This window comes from Mustela lutreola, chromosome 13 (assembly GCF_030435805.1).
Source record: "Mustela lutreola isolate mMusLut2 chromosome 13, mMusLut2.pri, whole genome shotgun sequence".
NCBI lineage: Eukaryota > Metazoa > Chordata > Mammalia > Carnivora > Mustelidae > Mustela > Mustela lutreola.
In genome coordinates this window covers 28,536,943-28,559,298 of record NC_081302.1, presented here as the reverse complement: position 1 = coordinate 28,559,298, position 22,356 = coordinate 28,536,943, and the positions used below count along the sequence as shown (strand labels likewise).

At 38.3% G+C, this 22,356-nt stretch overlaps 1 long non-coding RNA gene across 2 annotated transcripts in view; it reads left to right on the top strand.

Annotated features, from left to right (window-relative positions):
- Positions 1 to 2,661, top strand: part of LOC131814131 (uncharacterized) — a 28,709-nt gene extending 26,048 nt beyond the window's left edge. For both annotated transcript variants that reach the window (XR_009347136.1, XR_009347137.1), the window contains exon 5: positions 2,097 to 2,661. This is a non-coding gene — a long non-coding RNA (uncharacterized LOC131814131). The remainder of the gene's footprint in view (positions 1 to 2,096) is intronic.
- Positions 2,662 to 22,356: the final 19,695 nt, after the last annotated feature.

Below are 22,356 nucleotides of genomic sequence, written 5' to 3'. Positions count from 1 at the left end.
TAGCGCTGCATTCCTGGGATAAACCCACTTGGTTGCGATGCATTATTCTTTTTATATGTTGTTGGATCTTATTTGCTAATATTTTGCTGGGGTTTTAGTATCTATGTTCTTTTTTTAAAGATTTTATTTATTTATTTGACAGAGAGATCACAAGTAGGCAGAGAGGCGTGTCAGGGGGGAAGCAGGCTCCCTGCTGAGCAGAGACTCCGATACAGGGCTCCATCCAAGAACCCTGAGACCATGACCTGAGCCAAAGGCAGAGGTTTAACCCAGTGAGCCACCCAGGTGCCCAGTTTCTATGTTCTTGAGGGTATGAGTCTGAGTTTTCTTTTCTACTAAAATCTTTGTCTGGATTTGGCACAAGAGTAATTCTGGCCTCATTAAATGAGTCGGGAAGTGTCCTCTATTCTATTTTTCTGTTAACTTCCATTTATTCTATTTTTGCTTCTATTTTCTGGAAGAGAATGTATAGAATTATTTTTTATTATTTTTTACTTCTGTAAATATTCACTAGAATTCTCTAGTGAAACAATCTGGGCTGGATATTTCTTTATCAGAAGATTTTAAACTTGAATTCAATTTATTAAATAGTAATAGGATTATTCAGGTTGGATAAGTTTGATACTTTGTAGTTTTCGATGATTGGTCTTTTTCATCTTATTATCACTCATATTATTATTCTTTTATTGTCTGTGGGATCTGTAGTGATATCCTCTCTTGCATTCCTGATATTAGTATTGTTGTGCTGCCTGCTCAATGTTGCTCTAGGTTTATCAATTTTATTTACCCTTTTTAAAGAACCTGTTTTTTGTGTTATTGACTCTCCCTATTTTTCTGTTTTCAGTTTGGTTGATTTCTGCTCTCCTCCATGTTATTTCCTTAGTTCTTCCTGCTTTGGGTTTATTTTTCTTTTCTTCTGCTAACTACTGAATTAGAAAATTACATTATTGATTTGAGACTTTTCTTCCTTTCTGATATAAATATTTAATGCCGTAATATCCTAGTAAGCACAGCTTTGGCTATTGTCACTCAGTTTTAAGATTCATTATACATTAAGATTATTAGTCCTTTGTTCATTTTATGTCATTGCTATTTCTCACAGTTTGTCAGTTCATGACAAACTTTGTTTAGAGTTTTGTCTTGCAAAATTTTTTAATTTTTATGTAATCAAATTTACTGTTTTCTTATTGTCTCTGGATTTTGAAGCATGACTAGAAAGCCTTTCATTATAGCAAGGTGAAAGAGGAATTCACCCATGTTTTCTTGTAGTATTTATATGATTTTTAAATTTACATTTAGATTTCTAATCTATTTGGAATTTAGATATGGATCTAATCTTATCTTTTTCCAAATGGTTTCCTAGTTGTCCAAGTACTTTCATGTTTTGAAATTAATGGAAAACTCAGCAACCAAAAATAAATGAACAAATGAATGAATAAATGAATGAATGAATGAATGAATGACAAAGTTATTGAGAATACAGACTCCTCAGGAATTAAGTTTCGGATCATTCCACCAGGTAAAGAGCCCACATAGGTGATATCTTTCCTGAGAGCAAGCAAAATATGGAAAGGGTAGTAGAAGAAAGAAGTCTAGTATCGACTACAACCTCATGGCCAGTTACAAAATCAAGGATTGTAGCAGCTTTGCTTTTTTTTTTTTTTTTATAAATGCATATATTAGTGATTTTCTTCTCTGCCATTTATGATTTTATATACATGTTTTTGAAGGTTACATTTAGATAGCCTTTAGATAATAATATTCAGTTGGGCTGTGATTGAATTACAGTGCAATAATTACAATAACCCTTGGAAGGGTGAATCTTTCCATTTTGAGAAAAGTGTGAGAACTTTCTCTTGTGTATGAAGGACAGCTGCATCTCATTGGGTAGAAAACTCGAGTTGTTTTGTTGTTGAGTAGAGGTCTCCATGTATGGAGAAAAGTGCATTTAGCCATAGCATGGGCTGTGCAGTTATCAATTTATTATCTGTCAACTACATATTCACTTCTATTTGGCTTACTTTGTGATATTATACCTGGATTCTCAACACTGGTGTGACAATACCAATAGCAGTGGGAACACACTTCCCTTCCAGATTCCTGTCTTCAGATATTATCCAGAGCAGAAAGAGCTGATGTTCAGAGGAGCTCCAGCCATACCCTAAGGTGATGATCTCCCTACCAGAAGTCTGAGTAGGTCTGCTCTGCCTACACTTTCTGGCAATGGTGCATCACTTCTAGAAACCAGCTACAGCCCACTCACAACTTCCAGCAATGGCGCGCCCTTCTCTACAGACCAGTGCCTATACTCCAGTGGCAACTTCTTCAGCGACCAGCAGGCTGTGTTATCACTATGGTAGCCACTTCATCTCTGAAGATATCAGACTTTCAGCCTGGGATAGGGGACAGCCAGCTCCTTGTAATTAATTCCTTTACTATCTGTGTTTTCACAGCCTCCAGATACTAGCTGCTTTTTTACACCTGACACTTTTGGATTCCCTTTACTCATTTTGGTAGATGACCACCCTCTACTTATTGTCTAGCAACAATACTGTCTAACAAAAGAATTGTCTAACGAAAGAATTATCTAACAAAAGAATTCTAACAGTTTGTTATTATTCAGCTTTTCCTGTTCAAATAAACTGGTGGTTTTGGTTTGGTTTGGTTTGGTTTGGTTTTTTAAAATCAAGTAAATTACCATTTGCTCATCGGTTTACTAAGTTAGGAATTAATGTCCTGCGTCAGATTGCATTTTGTTTTATAGTGTACTTTCTGTTCTTCAAGCCCCTGTCCCCAAAAAGAAGATGATGTACTGTGGAACCTGATTTTATCTATTGTGAAAGACACAATAGGAACCTTTGTACTTGAGTAGGTGTAAACGTTTGGTGAAGGATTGTCGTAAATAATTGCCTAAAGTCATGATACAACAGCGAGAGCAAAAATTGATGATGGTTCATAAATTTAATCCGTTGGTGCAAATGAGTCAGCAGCAAGTTCACTGTTTTCTCTTTTGAAGTCTTTTATTTTCAGAACTATAAAATGTTCATTGTAACTCTCAGTGGTTAGGGGAAAAAAGCGCATTTTTTTTGGTAGCAGATCTTTTTAACAAAAGGATTTGTGACTGATTCCTGAAATCTAAACACAGTGCAAACACAGTGCAAACATGTTGGGTGGGTTTTTCTTTTTAAAATTAATTAATTAATTAATTAATTGACTTAAAAGATCTTATTTATTTATTTGTCAGAGAGAGAGAGCACAAGCAGGCAAAGTGGTAGGCAGAAGTAGAGAGAGAAGCAGGCTCCCCGCTGAGCAAGGAGCCTGATGTGGGACTCCATTCCAGGACCTTGGGATCATGACCTGAGCCAAAGGCAGTGGCTTAACCAACTGAGCCATCCAGGTGTCCCTGTTTTTTTCTTTTTTAAAATAAAAACCTTTAACATATGACAGTCAAGATAGAAACTGGCACTTGGAGTTAGGCTGAACTTCCTACTCCTGGTACAACAAGCAGCAAATGCTGATGATATTCTGAGAAGTGGTTCTCAAACTTGAGCTTGTCCTGCAATCCCTGGCTGTGCTTGTTAAAACCAGGGTTGTTGGATCCCACCTAAGAGTTTCTGATTCAGTAGATGTGGGGAAGGGGCTGAGAATCTGCATTTCTAACAAATTCTTATGTGTTATTCATCTGGGCTCTACACTTTAAGAACCAATGTTTGGGGCACCCATTCAGGAATGACTTCCTCTATTATCTCCCATCTCTCCCTTCCTTCTATTTAATCCGAAACTGTTCGCACTTGATGTTATTACCTGGGAGTCCATATTCTTGGCACCATATTCTGTCTTCAATTCCTGAACTCTTTTTCTAACATTTTGGATATTGGCATGTTCTTTTTCTCTGGCTTTCCTCAATCACCTGAGCTTGACACTTCCCACTGCCATAGCCTTTTCATTGCCTACTTTATTGTGCAGTGTTATGTTATACTAAATTCCGTTGCAGCCCCATAGCCAATGTCCCTCTTCTTTCCTCCTCTTCCCCTCCTTGAAGCTCACAAGCACACTCTTCTATTGTTTGTAATGAACAGTAGGTGTGGAATTTGGAGAGATAAGGTTAGGGTGTATTGATCTTCTCAAGTTAATCCATGCTGGGAACTAGGAGGACATGAAGTTTTCCTTAATAGTACAAATAGAATCTTGAGATCTACCAATTTAGAAATCGATATCTCTTTCCTTACTATGGTGGTTCCTGATGCTTTTCCTCACTTCCTGTTTTTGATCTGATCTTTGCCTCTTGGTCCTAATGACTGATATTACTCTGCTCTACTTACCAGATCATATCTGCTTATACGCGTCCCCTCTGAGTAAGCCCTATTTCTGGAAACGAAGTGTAGAGCAGTAACTTTGCTTTATAGAAATTGGCTTCAAAAAGTAGCAAAAATAAGCACTCTGACATATATATACATATCTTATACATTTTATTGTGTAACTTACAGTGATATATTTGTAGCAAAGAATAACAGATGCTATGAAGCTAGGGAGGTCTTTCTCAACCAATTCCAAGTGAGAATCAGGCCATATTGCAATCAAGCATCCACTGCATACCAGAGATTAATTTCTCTCCTATGCATCTAGAATGGTACTAGTTTTATAATCAGTTTGGGAGAACTGAGAGAATTGTCACTCAAATCATTTTTCCCTGTTCTGTGGCTGAGAGGGGCAGAGACTATGACTTCCTGTGTTCTGCAGAGGACATGTGTTTAAGTGTTGCCAATGGTTTTGTGATTGCCCAGGATAAGGTCCTGCTACACTAAAGAAAGTCCCAATGGAGCAACGGCAGATTTAAGCTTAAGATTGAGGGTCCCTTGCTTGCATAAGCCTATCCCCAGGCTTTGGAAGAAACCATATAAATGTTGAATTTGTCAGCTTTTATTTCATAAGTAGGGCCCCCCTCCCAAACCAAATACATTCTAGACAGCAGAATGTATTTGCTGCTCTTCTTAGTCAAACTACATTCATCTGAAGCTCCAGGATAATTACCTTTTATAGTTTCTGTAACTGTCTTAAGCAAAGTACATTACATGTATCTCAGCCAGGGTCTAGGTGCAATTTTTTATTGTCATAGATACCATATTTCTACATGGTACATGGGTTATATAGAAATGACTAGAGCTTATATAATGACCAGTCAGCAAATATGCATGAGGCATGGAAGCCCTGGCTGGGACCCACAACATGTGGGTTTTCTTCCCTCCCTTTCCTTTCCTTTCTTTTCCTCTCTTTTTCTCTCAATTTCCTTCCTTCCTTTTTTGTGAAACAATAACAGAGAAGGAAGGAAAAAAGGGAAGAGAAGGAAGAGGGAGGGAAGTGAACAGGAGAGAAAGAAACAAGTTGTGATATATGGTATTTACAAAAATCTTCTCACTTTATTCTTCAGGCATATGGCTGCCCTCTGACATTGCCCATAGTTATATGCTTTTTATTGCCACTACATATACATACGTGTGTGTGTGTGTGTGTGTGTGCACATAGGTAATATCACATTCAGAACTGTAATTTAGGGGCACCTGGGTGGCTCAGTTGGTTAAACTTTGACTCAGCATGATCCTGGGGTCCTGGGATCAAGTCCCTTATCACACTCTCTCCTTGGCGGAGAGTCTGATGCTCCCCCTGTTTGTGCTCTCTCTCTTTGTCGAATAAAAAAAAATATCTTTTTTTAAAACTATAATTTAAATGTGATATTACCAAACAATTTATGGGAATTATATGGTTTTTTTTTTTATATCGCCCCATTCCCTCACTCACCCATAGACTAAACCAATAGCTTATAGTATAGAGCGTCTACTCAATATTGATGTGATTACTGATGCCATTTGAATTATATAAAGAGAAACAGATTTCTGGAGTTTTAAACCCTCTTGAGCTAAATAGGAGCCTTATAATCTGTTCTTCTGGGTTTTTTTTTTTTTTTTTTTGAAATATAGTCTCTTAAATTTAGGAAAATTGATCTAATTTAGATTTTAGACTTCCTAAAATTAGATTATGCCCAGCCTCCTCTCCAGACCTATGACAAACTCTAAAATTACAAAATTTAAGCTCTTTAACACTGTCTCTCCTACATCATCTCCTGCCATTCCCACCTTCACACCTTATGTTCAAACAAAATTGGGCTGCTTAAAATTCTCTAATCCCTTTGGCTCCAAGCTAGTGATGGGAGTTAAGTACTTACACAGAGACTTATCTTCCACAGCCCCTCGGTGTGGGTGTCTCCGCCTTATGGGAGGTTAAGTCGCTAATAATCATGCCAAGATCTCTAACGTAAAACACCAATTCTAAGAGGTGGAGGATATTTAATTATAACAGTTTTAAATGATAGTAAAACAAAACAAACAAATACAGTGGAATCACGATTTTTTTTTTTTTTAAATCCCTTGACATTGCAGAATAGTGCAAAGATCAGGTGTAGCAACTTCTGGTTGCATTGGCAATCCTTTTCGTTACAGGAGAAGCGTGGTATGTAAAACCATGAATAAACAGATCCTAAATAGAATGCCTACGATTGCAGTTCTGTACCTTATTTCAGAAAATTACTGACAGCATTTAATGGAAAATACGGTAAACTGTACCACAGGAAATAAGCTCTTCCTCCTGCATGGTGTTTTTCCCCCCATGGAAAGAAAACTATCTTAACAGGGAAGCAGGAGAGAAATCCAATTCTAAATGAATGATCTACAAAACCAAGTTACTGATTTTGGACTTAATTTAGCCTGCGTCCAAATAAATAAGGAGAGACATAGAAGAGAAATGACCAAAAATACATAAATAAGTCAATAAAAATAGGAGTTATTCTTGTCCCTTCAAAATGACACTAAAGAGATAGGAGATTAGTCACAAACCATCTCAGCAGAGCTGAAAATTGGGGCAATTCCCCAGAACTCCCGTGTGGGGAAGTGGGGGCGGAGTGTGTTACCACTGAGCAAACAGGCGGCTGACAACAGCAGGATGGTGACTCAGGGCAGGGAGTCTCTTCTGAGAGAGGAAGTGGCTCAGCCACTGTTGGAGGGCGGCGTGGGCTCGTGTCTGTAGAGTCAGTACATGAGGACCTCCACTGTCTTAAAAAAAAAAAAAAAAAAAAAAAAAAAAAGGGGATGGGCTTACCTGGGTGGCTCAGTCGGTTAAGCAGCTGCCTTTGGCTCAGGTCATGATCCCAGGGTTCTGGGATCGAGCCCCAGATAGGCTCAGCCTGGAACCTGCTTCTCACTCTGCCCCTCCCCCTTCTCTTGCTTTCTCTCTCTCCTTCTTTCAGACAAATAAATAAATAAACTTCTTTTAAAAGGGGGGGAATATACGGCATCTCCCTTATTCTTCCCAAACTGTATACTCCAGTGCCCTTGACTTTCACATGAAATGCGATATCATCCAAATAAAGATGTTGGCTAACCAGGTGGAGGGAAGGGTGAAGCTGTGATATTTGTCCCTGCCCAAACTTTCTAGTATTCCATAAAGAGATGTCAATGCTGTTCGATCATTTGGGGGGAGGAAGAAAAAAGAAAGAGAAAAAGAACAAATCTGAGGCCAATTCAACAGCTAGATAAGGTTTAAGGATTTTTAGCTACTTGGTCAGCCTTTTAGAAAAGACCCAAGAAACCTGAGAGAACTACAAAGTGTGAGTGTCGCCCAGTTAGGAGGAAAGATCACAAACAAGAATGGAACTGCAGGAAATCATTCTGCCCGATCGAGTTTGTGAACCTCGTCATTATTGTGCATAATATCAAAACAGGAAACTGAGCAAATACCTATCCTTTCTCTGACGCAGTCAGAGTTGCTTCTGAACCTAAGGAAGCTTGTAGTCAAAAAATTAGAATACAAAACGAAATCTAAATGGATCGTTTGTTTGGTCCTCGTGAGAACGCAGTCATAAGAAAATAAGACTTCTTTTGTTAGAAATCATTCTCCCTCCATTAGATTGTCGACTAACCTAAGCTGCACAGTTCGAGTTGTATCTGAATTCAAAAATTGTTGTTCCATAGAGTGAACCAAGGACAGTCCGGAAGCCACTTTGAGAAGTAAAAAGTCTGATCCTAAATCATTCCTGGTAATCTTAGAAAATGGGTTAATACATTATTTCCTCATATTTCTCCAAAGGCTTCCTACCGTCTTTTCCTGAATGGATCGCCGAATACCAATATCCTGGTGCATACCTAACCTCCCTCAAGATACTGCATCCCTAAAAAACAAACAAAAAATAAGATGAAGTGAAAAATGGCAAAGAAGAACTCTTAGAAACGAACAATACAACAGACAAAATCTCTGATAAATGACGTGAAAGATAGAGGTAAAAAAATCTCTCAGAAAAAATCCGACAAAAAGACAAAGAAAAAGACTTTAGTAAAGAAAATGTAATAGATCCTAACGATTGATCTAGGAGAACATCTGAAGAAAGAGGAGCTCCAGAAAAAGAGAACAAGAAAATTTCCTGGAGCTGAGGCCGTGAGTCTTCAGACTGAAACGACTCCATTGATTATCAGCAGAGTAAAAGGGGAGAGACCCACACCAAGGCATGTTGTCAGGAAATTTTGGAACATCAGGGCTGTTACTGCTCATTGGCAGTAATTTGGGATCCTAAAGGACAGCGAAACTGTTCATCAAATATTTGTGAGACAATGATTTTCACCTAGACAAATTAAGAGTCAAGTATAACAGCAAATGTAGACACGTGGGCATTCAAACATAGTTTCTACATAGTTTCTACATTTGCAGAAACTACTAGAGAATGTACTCCAGATGAGGGAGTAGACATGACAGTAACAAAGGGATCCAACACAGGGAGGAGGCAAAGCAAACTTCCAGACTATTAATAGCAAAAGGACACCCCAACTGACAGCTGGATAACGAACCCAATAATAAGTCAATCAAGATCAGAGCAGGAGGATGGTGGGGAGTCTTCCTCTGGGGACAAACAGAATTCATAGATTATTTGTAATGTTCGAGTACTCAAAAAATAATGATATTTGATGTATAAAAACGTCTCATGAAAAACTGAGAAATGAAGCAGCTACTAACACTAAGAAATGACAAGATGAGGCAGTGAATGCTAGGAAAAACAACGTCTTACAGGAAAGAATATGAGTCTGAAGTGTTCACATTTACACAGCCATAACAATGTAAACACTGGATATTGATTTAACCAAAACTTGCGGTGTAACTATCTTGGGAGAGTATAAGATTTTTATTTTTTAAGATTTTATTTATTTATTTATTTGTTGGAGAGAGAGAGAGTGTGTGGGAGGAGGAGCAGAGGGAGAGGGACAAGCAGACTCTGCGCTGAGCACAGAGCCTGACTCACGGCTGGATCTCATGGCCGTGAGATCATGATCTGAGCCAAAATCCAGAGTCAGGCACTCACTCAACCCAGTGAGTCACCCAGGCACCTGGGAGAGTGTCAGATATAAGGAAAAAAGGATTGGTGGTTTAAGAGATGGAAATCCTCGTTTATCATAATAGGATAGTCATAAATACATTTGAAATTAATTAAATAAGACATACCAGTATCAGCAGATTATTTAGAAATGTGGAGGTAAATACCAGAAAAAAGTGTGTGTTACCTTTCAAAGAGTTTCACCTGGGCAATGAGATGCAGATGAGCAAAGGGATTATAGTAAGAGTACTGTATTTTTTCAGTACTGTATTTTTAAATGGTTATTACTTTACTAAACATTCCTTTTTCCTTCCCTTACACACACACACACACACACCTATGAATTAAGACTTTTTAGTGCTCAAGTATGTCTTAAGAAAGAAAACAAGAAAGACTAATTTCCATTCTTGTCATAACTTAGTTTATGGACTTCATTGTCTTGACCACTGAATGATATCAAGACTTTGAATTGAGATGAGAGGTTTAATTCTAGGACATTGCAAGTTGTCTGGGACATAGCCCATTCGGTTGAGGTTAGGATATGACAGGGCCTGGAGCTGTGGGAGTGCTGTTGGGGTGCTTTGGATGGGAGATCGCAAATTAAGGTGCCCAGAATAGAGGAGCACCCTTGTGCAAGTTAGGAAAGAACACACTCACGAGACATTTTACTGTCATCTGTCAGAAAATCATAGGAACACATGCACAAATCAGTGACGACTATGGATGTGAAGAGAGTCCTTTGGAATCCGGCATTTCATCATCAGGCAAAAGCACCGCCTGCAGCTAAAGATGAGGAGAGGACTGAGAAGCAATGTGAAGATTCCGGTGGAGGACCTTACCTGTTTTATAATTTCCTTGGAATTATTGAGCAGGTTCACAGGAATATTTTGTAGATTCTTTCCCCCTAAACCAGGAGCTGTAAAGATGGGACATGTGTCTTATTTCTAGGTTTCGCTTCTTTAAAAGAGCAAAGTTCATAATAAACACTCATAATTTCACAAATGAAAGATTGATCTATTAAAATTATAAAATTTTCTTTGCTTTCTGTCACTGGAATTGTGTGGGTTTTTGTTTTGTTTTGTTTTGTTTTTGTTTTTGTTTTTTTCCGTTGAGAAGTTTAGAACCAGGGTGTTATGGCCACCTTTCTGAATTTGAGTTCCAGTATTATCCTTTCTAGTTTGTGACCCTGAGCAAGTTCCTTAACATTTCTGAGCTAAGTTTCTTTATATGAAGAATAGAGTATATGCAATACTTACTTCATAATTCTTTATGAGGATTAAATAAGATAATATTGAGAAAGTATTTCAGAAATCGGCATACAATAAACAATATGTTTTACTATTATGAACTAATTCAAGCACACCTCACCTTTACTTATATTCACAATTAACAGTTGTGTCTTTTGGGATTTACATTAGCAGGTAGTAGCAGGCAACAAAACGGGATCTTTAACTGTTTGTTTCTCAGGTAAAAGAAGTTTGGGGATGGGTGGTCTACATTTTATAGGGTAGTGCCAAAGTCATCAGAGACTCAGCCTGTTCCTATATTCCTCCTGTGCCTTTTGTAACCATAGCTTCTATCTGCAAAGTTTCCTCATGGTCCAAGATGACTGCTGAAGCTCCAGCCACCATGTTTGAGTTCCAGGCAAGAAGCAAGACAGAAGAAAAAGTAAAAAAGGCTTCATGTAAGCTGGTTCTCCTCTCTTAAGGGGCCTTTCTGAATCTCATGTCTAGATGCAGTAGAGGCTGTAAAAAGGAGTCTTTTATCTAATCACATAGCTACCTGGAATAAAATCAAAGTAAGAAGAAGATAATCAATATTTGTTTGGCAGCTAACCTCTCTCATAACTGTAAATCAAGACTTGAATGTTGCCATCATTATGAAAGTTTTAATTGGTCTAAACACAACTCCCTAATTGTCTCTGCCCAATGGTGAAGTCATGCTTGAGCCACTAGAATGGGTGTTTTCTTAAAATTTGTGGGAGGATAATTCACTGCAAGGTACAAAACTAAGGTTTTGTCGCCAGTTGTTTATCTTTTGCTTTCAGGATACAAATATATACAGATATATATGTGTATTTTGTCATTCTGTATTGTTCGTGCATCATAGGATATCTTCAAACTGGTATGTAAAGGGATAAAGTCAGCTGATACAGAAGGATCAACTCTTTCCCTAACTCAATCATTTAAAAATGGTATCGGTAAAATTAGCCTAGAAAACATATGATCTTATAATTGACAGACTTTTCCAGTGAGAATATTCTAAGAACTAAGATGTGATATGACATAAAATGTAAAAAAAAATCTACTCTTTTTAGGGTAATTCTTACCTTTTATATAAAAGATAATTTAAGTAGTGAAGATGAGGCTGTGGAGGAGGAACAATTTTGAGGAGAGAAATTATAATTATTTTTTGAGAACTAAAACTTAATAGTCAACATAAAGACATTACTGGTTTAAAGGATCTACCATGGACAAGGCAGATGACCAGTGATCCTGGTTTGCCTGGGACGCTCCCAGTGTTAAAACTGAAAATACCAAGTCCTGAGAAATCTTCAGTTTTGGGCAAACTGAGACCATTGGTTACTCTACTTTTAGCTAATGATCAGGTTAGCTGGTTTAGAGTTGTGTGAGAGAAATTATTGCGTTTTTATCAGATATGGATAGCAAAAAACCCAACAGATTGTTCACTGTGAAGAAACACTGATTCTTGAACTTAGAGGTGAAGGTGGATGTTTCTGGAAATGCCACAGGTAGGAAGGATGCAGCTCAATAGTCACAGCTTATCAGTCTGTGGTTGTTGCCTCGTTATGAGCATGTGTCTGTGGATCTGTCTGCTACTGACAGTGAGTCATGCTTGCACATAAAATAAATATTAATGAATGAAGAGGATTTTTATAGTAAACTTCAACCTTAACTCTAAGTATTAGACATTAATGCTCACACCTGATTTTTTTAGTTCTCATACAGGGTTCCCAAATAATATACAGGTTGTCAAGTTAAATGTGTACTTCAAATAACTAATGAAAAGGTTTTATTTTAAGTTTGTCCTGAAAATTACATAGACCTACTTGTCCTCAAAAATTATCCATTTTTTATTTAAAATTCAAATTTAGGCAGGGATCTTATATGTTTATTGGCTCTACGTGACAACTCTGTGGGAAGAAAATCACAGTGTGGGGTGCCTGGGTGGCTCAGTGGGTTAAAGCCTCTGCCTTCGGCTCAGGTCATGGTCCCAGGGTCTTGGGATCAAGCCCCGCATCGGGCTCTCTGCTCAGCGGGGAGCCTGCTTCCCTTCCTCTCTCCCTGCCTGCCTCTCTGTCTACTTGGGATCTCTGTCTGTCAAATAAATAAATTAAAAATCTTAAAAAAAAAAAGGGGGAAGCTTGGGTGGCTCAGTTGGTTAAGCGGCTGCCTTCGGCTCAGGTCATGCATGATTCCAGCGTCCTGGGATCGAGTCCCACATCGGGCACCTTGCTCAGCAGGGAGCCTGCTTCTCCCTCTGCCTCTGCCTGCCATTCTGTCTGCCTGTGCTTGTTCTCGCTTCTCTCTCTATGATAAATAAAGAAAATCTTAAAAAAAAAAAAAATCTTAAGAAAAGAAAATCACAGTGTGCTTGTTGGTACCAGTACAAACACAGTTTCTTGCTTTGGTAGTGCTCTCTAAGAGGCCACAGCACACTTCTGTTTCTCCAGTGAGCCCCGTGTCATCCTCTCCATGGTTCTCACCGTTCTCCTTATTCACCTTAGCCTTTTCAGAAAAGGTCCTGGCTGCATCACTGCGAAAAATCACTGGGGAATTAGAGGAGGATATAAAGTAGAATTCCTGAAATCCTGTCCCTATCCTCTCTCCCCAAATATTTGGATCCATGTTCCTATCCTTTCTTCTTTAGTTCCTAACTCAAAACTGAGATCCTCCAAAATCTTGGAATCCATCTTGGAGGGGATGCTGCTCCCTCCCTGTGGCTTCTCTTTCTTCACCATGGGAACAGTCATGGCTCTTTGATCTTTCACCAAAGGCTCTCCAGGGGCTTCTAATTGCCATCTTCTCTCTCTCTCTCTTTTTGGAAACTCAAACTCTCTGAGAAGCAGTGTGTAACGCTATGTCCTACACCTGACTAATCAGAAGCATACCTGGAAAATTTTATTAAATGACTGGCTTCAAGATCTTTCCACAGACCTACTAAATCCTAGGAGAGACCCTCACAATGGCTAGCCAGCTCTGCCTCCTGAATATCTCTGAGGTATTCAGGTTTTGCTCCTGCCTCTGAGAGCCTACTGTCCAGGCACTGGTCCAGGTGACGTGACTCCTGCTGGGATTCTTACAGCTCTCTTTCAGTTTCCTCCATGCCTCTGATACACACACGCACCTCTGAATCTGAATACACATGCACTTCATCCTCAGATTAACTGTAAATTCATATTTTATCTCACCACATTTCTAATTTGAGTCCTTAACTGACTTCCCTTGACTTCAGGATAAAATCCAAGTTCCTTAGCCTACCAAACAGAGTTCTTTTTTTTTTTTTTTTTTTTTTTTAAAGATTTATTTATTTATTTGACAGAGATTACAAGTAGGCAGAGAGGCAGGCAGAGAGAGAGAGAGGAGGAAGCAGGCTCCCTGCCGAGCAGAGAGCCCGATGCGGGACTCGATCCCAGGACCCCGAGATCATGACCTGAGCCGAAGGCAGCGGCTTAACCCACTGAGCCACCCAGGCGCCCCCCAAACAGAGTTCTTAATTATGTGGCCACTGATAGCCATGCAGCCCAATCACTCACCACCCTTCTCTCCAAGAACACTTAACTACTGAAGTTTCTTCAGGCACTGGGCAATCTTGTTTCTCAGGTTTTTCTTGTGCACTTTCAAAGCGCCTCTTACCTGGAACACCTGTAGCTACTTTAACCTCACGCCTCCTTATCCTTTAAGATGAAGGAATTATCTATTTACCTCTCAACCCTTGCTATATTGATAGTGAGCTCCTTGAGGGCAAATGAGGTATTCATTTTTGTGACCTCATTATATACTAAACATCAGAAGATATTGTTGTAGGTACTCCATCAAAGAAAGAATGCCTGAATATTGAGTTTAAAAATATTAAAAAGCCAATGAGTTATTTCTTGGGGGGAAGAAGTGTTAGAGGGGCACCTGGGCTGTTCAAATGGTTAAGGGGCTGCCTTCAGCTCAGTTCGTGACCCCAGGGTCTTTGGATCAAGTCCCGCATCAGGCTCTCTGCTCAGCGGGGAGCCTGCTTCTCCCTCTCCCTCTGCTTGCTGCTCTGCCTACTTGTGCTCTCTCTCCAATCTCTCTAATAATTTTTTTAAAGATCTTAAAAAAAGAGAAGTGTTAGAATGCAAGTTAAATTTTAAAGGTCAATGAAACTTAGAATATAATCCTTAGAAAGGAACAGAATCTGGGGCACCTGGTGGCTCAGTCATTTGAGTGCCCAGCTCTTGATTTTGGCTCGGGTCATGATCTCAGCATTGTGGGATGGGTTCAGTTTCAGGCTGCACACTCAGCATGGGGTCTGCTTGAAGATTCTCTCTCTCCCCTGCCTCTCCTCCCCCTTATCCTGCTTGTGAACGTACATGCCCTGCCTCCCAAATAAATAATTAAAACTTTAAAAAGAGAGAGAGAGAAAGAAACAGGATCTCAGAGTTCACACAGTCCAGTTTATAATTACCATAGATTAACAAAATTTTAAAAATTAAATGTAACTCAGATGTACACATATACTTCATCAGAACTGAGTCCATATTCAATCAACTATGTTTGCTATTTTGTTTTGTTTTGTTTTCCAGTGTCCTTGATTTTTTTTTCCAGTGGTAAAAACTTATACTTTATTAAACACACATGCAAACTATAAAACTATGTCCTTGATTCTTTGGTCTTTCCTTCGCTTTTCTTTCTGTTTACCATAAAGCCCCACACTAGCCACCAAGTTTCTTAGTGCATCTGGCAAATCTGACTAGAAACCTCAATTCTAATGACTAGTTTGTTTTGTCTAGTCAGCCCTGTATTTGAGTCTGTGTTAAATAGTTCAAACATTTAAGCCATCTTTCTTCTGCCTGTGAATAGAATGTTTTAGCAGAGTGAAACAACTTATTTCCTTTCACCAGTTATCATCACATTATTTCACATTATCATCAACTTTTTATGTGTTCTTCATATTTTTTTCTAATAATTTCCTCCACATTAACTAGAAATTATAAAATCTCCAAGCCACACTGAGTTCCTATAGGAATAATATTTTCCTTATTCAGGATATACAGGGATCACTCATATACCTGTGTATGCTAGATTTGCAGACACATGTAAAAATATTTATTAATCTCTCTTGTTTCACCTTGTATGTACAATTTGTCTTCTGTTGCAAGTAACATAGTGTAGGGTGTTAACTTACTTTTCCCCCCAATTTTTTTACTGTGGTAAAATACATAACATAAAATTTATCATCTTACCATTTTTAAATACCCAGCTATTAAGTCCATTCATATTGTTGTGCAATTAAAAATGGTATTAAGCAAATGGTATTAAGTCCATTCATATTGTTGTGCAATTGTCGCCACTATCCATCTCCAGAAGTCTTTTCATCTTGGAAAACTGAAGCTCTATTCCATTAAACAATAACTCCCCACTTAAACAATAACTTCCCTCGGCCCCTGGCAACCACCATGTTACTTTCTGTCTCTATGATTCTGACTACTTTAAGTACTTTATATAAATGGAATCATATGGTATGTGTCTTTTGTGACTGGCCTATTTCACTTAGTTCAATGTTCATCTGTGTTGTAGCAAGTGTCAGAATTTCCTTTCTTTTTAAGGCTGAATAATATGCCATTGTATGTATATACTGCATTTTGCTTATCTATCCATCTATCTGTCTAATGGCATTTGGGTTGCTTCCATATTTTAGCTATTTTGAATAATACTGCTATGAACATAAGCATACCAATATCTCTTTAAGATTCTGCTTTTGGTTCTTTTGCATCAGTATCCAGAAGTGGAAATTACTGGATCATATAGTAATTCTATTTGTTATTTCTTTAAAAGATTTTATTTATTTATTTGACAGAGATCACAAGTAGGCATAGAGGCAGGCAGAGAGAGAGGAGGAAGCAGGCTCTCCGCTGAGCAGAGAGCCCGATGTGGGGCTTGATCCCAGGACCCTGGGATCATGACCTGAGCTGAAGGCAGAGGCTTTAACCCAGTGAGCCACCCAGGCGCCCCCTATTTGTTATTTTTTAAAGAATTGTCACACTGAAGTGTTCTAGGTTGTCTCCCAACACTTATTTCCTGTTTTATTATGTTGTTTTGTTTTTGATAATAGCCATCCTAATTGGTGTTAGGCAGTAACTTGTTTTTATTATTAGGATTATTTGGCTGATTTTAAATAACTGGATAGCCTACAGTTATTTTTAAGTATGTTTATAAAGCTTTTTTAGTTGCTGTTAACAGATAAAAACATACTGCTCTCATTTCCTGATTATTGATCTCTAATGGTTTTGACACCAAATAATTCGTCACCTTGAATTGGTGACAATATCATGTATGCTTACCAACCTTGAAATTTGGTATTAAAGTCCAAAAAGGCAACTGGCTTTTTTTTGGGGGGGGGGTGTTATTTAATGACTACAATTGATAAAATAATAAAATTAATAAAAACAAAATGAACCTTTTTTTTTCCCGTAAAGAGACAAATCACCGATACTCCTTAAAACTGAAGTCTTTGAAGTGACATTTTAACCTCGCAGAGGTTGGTGAATATACTGTGGGTAGAATTAAAAAAAAAAGTGTTTCACAAATGATTCTTGTTTTCCTTTGGTGACTTGAATATTTTAGAAGCCAAAAATACCTTTTGGGTATGCCATATGTATATGACCTAAGATGACATTTTCATAAAGCAGGGGATGCAGGGGATACATTAAGTACATGGGTCTGGACTTCTGAGACGTATGGAACAGACTCTTGAATTGTTTACAGTCAACATGAATCATTATGTTACTAGCTACCTTTTTTTTTTTTTTTTTTTAAATTTTTTATTTTTTATAAACATATATTTTTTATATACATATATTTTTACTAGCTACCTTTTATTTAATACCAGTTATATGACAGGCAGTACCCTAGGTATTTTGTTATCTCATTAAATCTTCCCTCCAGTGAAGTGCGTAATTTCATTTCCATTTTATAAGGGGGGAGATTAATATGCAAAAAGGAAATTCAAAATGGGCAGAGTCAGTTGCTAGGTAAGTGACAGTCAATTTTCCAATTCAGGACTGCCAAGACTACTAATTGTGAAGGTTAAATAAAATAAACCAAGTGGAAACAACCCAAATGTCCACTGATGGGTAAATGGATAAATAGTATATGATATACACATTCAACAAAATATTATTCAGTCTTAGAAAAGCAATGAACTCCTGATACATTCTACAACATAGATAAACCTGAGGTCATTATGCTAAGTGAAATAAGCCAGATACAAAAGGATGAATATTATATGATTCCACTTATATGAGGTACTCAACAATAGTCCATTCATAGGGACAAAAAGTAGAATAGTGTTTGCTAGGAGCTAGGAGGTGAGAGGAATGGGGAGTTAGAATTTCATGAGCACAGAGCTTCAGTTTGGAATGATGGAAAAGTTCTGGAGATGAACAGTAGTGATGGTTGCACAACAATGCAAAAGTATTAGTGCCACTAAACTGTACCCTTAGAAACAGTTAAAATAGGAGACCTGGGTGGCTCAGTGAATTAAGTCTCTGCCTTCAGCTCCGGTCATGATCTCAGGGTCCTGGGATGGAGCCCTGCATTGGGCTCTGCTCAGCGGGGAGCCTGCTTCTCCCTCTCTCTGTCTGCCTCTCTGCCTCCTTGTGATATCTGTCTCTGTCAAATAAACAAATAAATACCTTAAAAAAATAGTTAAAATAGTAAATTCTATGTTAGGTATATTTACCATAACAAAAAGTAACTTACGGAAACTCTTCAGTAGACTTATAGGCCATTATAGGACCAATACAAGGTTGAAAATCACGAGACTCTATTTGTAATAATAAATGAAATTGGGAAGGTGATCATTAGTGAGATGTCATTTAAGTGATCAGACCTTGCTCTACTTATATTTACAATAAAACAGGGAAATTGTCAGGGAGAAACATTAGAAATTTACTAAACTTATTTGTGGAATATGACATTTTTGGTTATCTCTTGGAATGTTTTTTGTTGATATTAAAAATTCTTAAAAAACAAGACAACATTCTATGAAAGGATACCACTATGCCTCTATTGTGTAGCAATCATGTGGAGGCTTCTGTTGATTTGTAGTCATCAAATCAATAATGAGGACTTACTGTATGCAGGGTTCCATATTAAGCCCTGAAAGCTGACACATACATCTTTTCTCTGCAGCCCGTGCCTGACACCAGGGAAAGTAAGCCTAGAGAAAAAGCTGTAAAAAAGAGGTGAGTCAGCCAAGTGGCTAAAGTCTTTTGAAAGGAATGTTACAAAGGGACACAGAGGTAGTCTGATACACAGATGAGCATGCACACTCTCACTCTGAAACTAAAAGTCAGATTTTTAAAAAAAATTCTAGAAGACCAGGGGCACCTGGGTGGCTCAGTGGGTTAAAGCCTCTGCCTTCGGCTCAGGTCATGATCCCAGGGTCCTGAGATTGAGCCCCGCATGGGGCGGGGGGTGTCTCTGCTCAGCAGGGAACCTGCTTCCCTTCCTCTCTCTCTGCCTGCCTCTCTGCCTACTTGTGATTGCTGTCTGTCAAATAAATAAATAAAATTTTAAAAAATGAAAAAAAATTCTAGAAGACCAGATGCTGATGGATAGTTTTTGCATCAATTTTTTTTCCTCCTGTCCCTATTTTAGGGTATGATGTTTCCACCTTCTACCTTTAGCATTTTAAACACATGCATAAGAGAAGCGTGCAGAAAGTGAAGCAAATCACCTCCATCTGTCCACTTGCCTGAAGCCAAGTTCCTAATTTGGAGTGAAAAGGGATATATGTATAGGTACAAAGTACCCATTATTTCTGGAAAAACATTGAATTATTGCAAATCCAAGACAAATGCAGTTAATTCAATTGAAAAATTAGCAAATGACCAGATCAGCAAAATGATCTCCAGATGGTCAATAGATATATCAAAAAGAAGTTTTTTTATTAATTTTATTAATTTATTAATTTATTACTCCTCAGAGACAGCCAAATTAAAATCACAATGAGATACAACTATATTTTCATCATAATGGTTTAAATAAAATGGTTGAAATTTTTTTTTTAAAGATTTTATTTATTTATTTGACAGACAGAGATCACAAGTAGGCAGAGAGACAGGCAGAGAGAGGGAGGTAAGCAGGGTCCGTGCAGAGCAGAGAGCCCGATGCGGGGCTCGATCCCAGGACACTGGGATCATGACCTGAGCCGAAGGCAGAGGCTTTAACCCACTGAGCCACCCAGGCACCCCAAATGGTTGAAATTTTAAAAAGACACTCTCAAATGTTTGAACATTTGGAATGTTTGAGCCATGGAATTCTCATACGTGTATGGAGTTCTCATATGCTGATGAGAGGATGAGAGAAGGGAAAATTAGCATAACCATTTTGGAAAACTGTTTGGCAGTTTTCTGTTCAAGTTGAATATACATACATAAATATATATATTCACTCTAAAATCTAGCATATCCACTTGTAAGAATATACCCATCAGAAATAATTACATATATTCACCCAAACATATATAAGAATATTCTTAGCACTGCTGGTCATAGTAGCCTTGTTATGGGTTAAATTGTGCCTACCCCTCCCCCCAATTTATTTATTTATTTATTGACTATTATAAAAGTTTATTTAACAAAAAAGTTCAATATGAAAATGCACATGACCTGACGTTTATTATGTGGTAAAACAGGTACTATGGAGAGGGGACATGTGGAAGCAGTTGATTGTTCGGATGAACACATCCATTGTATATACTCCTTCTAAGGCTTCTAATATGATGATACTATTTCCTCTACCATTCCAGTATTGTTCTGTTGCCCACTAGTTGCCATCTCCACACATTCATCTATCACAAGATTCGTAAATGGAGCGAATCCCCGCAATATTCCTTGAACATGTCTGCCACCATTTAATTTCAGTTATAATTTCTTGTCCATAATTTTTTTCAACTCGGGAGGGTGAGCTTTGCTCATGGTGTCTATTTGGTAAGCTCAGAGATGCCTTTCCCCTCCCCCCAATTTATGTCTTGAAGTCCTAACCCCCAGTATCTCAGACTATGGCCTTATTTGGAAATAAGGTCATTGCAGATGTTATTAAAGTAAGGTCATAGTAGGGTGAAGCGCTGATCTGACCCGTGACCTTTAGGGGAAGGGGAAACTTTGGACACACACACACACACACAAGCAAGGAGACTGCCATGTAAAGATGAAGGCAGAGGGTGGGGTAATGCTTTTACAAGACCAGGAATACCAAAGTCTGCCAGACAACCACCAGTAGCTAGGGGAAAGGCATGGGACAGATTTTCCCTTATATCCCTCCAAAGCAACCAACCCTGCTGACACTTGGTCTCAGACTTTGATCCTCCAGAACATGATATAATAAATTTCTGTTGCTCATGACACTCAATTTGAGATACTCGGTTAGGGCAACTCTAGGAAACTAATACAAGCCCCAAATTAGAAACAAGCCAAACGTCACAGTAAAACAGGTAAATAAAGTAGGGTATATTCCTGCATTGGAGTACTATACAGCAACAAAAATGAAATAGCTACAACTACACTCAACTATATGGATAAATCTTAGGAATATAAAGTTAAGTAAAAAAATCAGACTTGAAAGCATACGTATAGTATGACTCCATGTATATAAGTCAAAATGATAAATTAGCCCAAACGAATTTGTGGTGTTCCGAGTCAGGATTTCAGTTACTTTTGTACGGGAGAAGAGACAGGAATAGGGCCAAAGTTTCTTTTTTTTTTTTTTAAAGACATTTTCTTTATTTATCTGACAGAGATCACAAGTAGGCAGAGAGGCAGGCAGAGAGAGAGGAGGAAGCAGGCTCCCTGTAGAGCAGAGAGCCCGATGTGGGACTCGATCCCAGGACCCTGGGATCATGACCTGAGCCAAAGGCATAGGCTTAACACACTGAGCCACCCAGGTGCCCCAGGGCCAAAGTTTCTTCTGAGGTTCTGGAAATATTCTATTCTTAAAAGGTTTTTATTTATTCGTTTGTTAGCAAGAGAGAGGGAGCCCAAACAGAGGGAGAGGCAGGCAGAGGGAGAAGAAAGCTCCCTGACGAGCAAGGAACCCTACACTGGCCTGGATTCCAGAACTCCAGGATCATGACCTGAGCCAAAGGCAGATGCTTAACTGACTAAGCCACTGAGGTGTCCCGGAAATATTCTATTTCTTAATATGGGTCCTGGTTGCATGGGTTTGTTCGGTTTATAAAAAATCATTGACCCGTACACTTACGAATTGCATATTTAACTAAAGTATGTGTATTTCAATAAAAAGTTGTTAAAGTGGGAAAAAAAAACCAAGAAAAATTCCTTTTCCTTCAATTGTTTGTGACCTTTGGTAAATTTCTTAAGACTCTAGGTGTCAATTTCCTAATACATAAAATGGTAGTAACAATAGTACTTATTCCTATTGTTGTGAAATACAGGGAGATAATATATATGATGCACTTGTCAAAATGGCTCCCAGCATTTAATAAATGTTAGCTAGCATTACCTTAATTATAATGATTGACAGATATACGGTGGAGTAGTTTTACTTCTAGATAAACAACTGGTGTGTTTTCTATGGTTACACACATTGGAGTCTTTTATTTATTTTACGATGACTCATACAGAGCATAAGCCGAGACACTTAGCCTAGAAAAAATATGATGTGGCCTAACTTAGGAGGCCTAACCAGCTTCTGTGTTCTTTGACATAA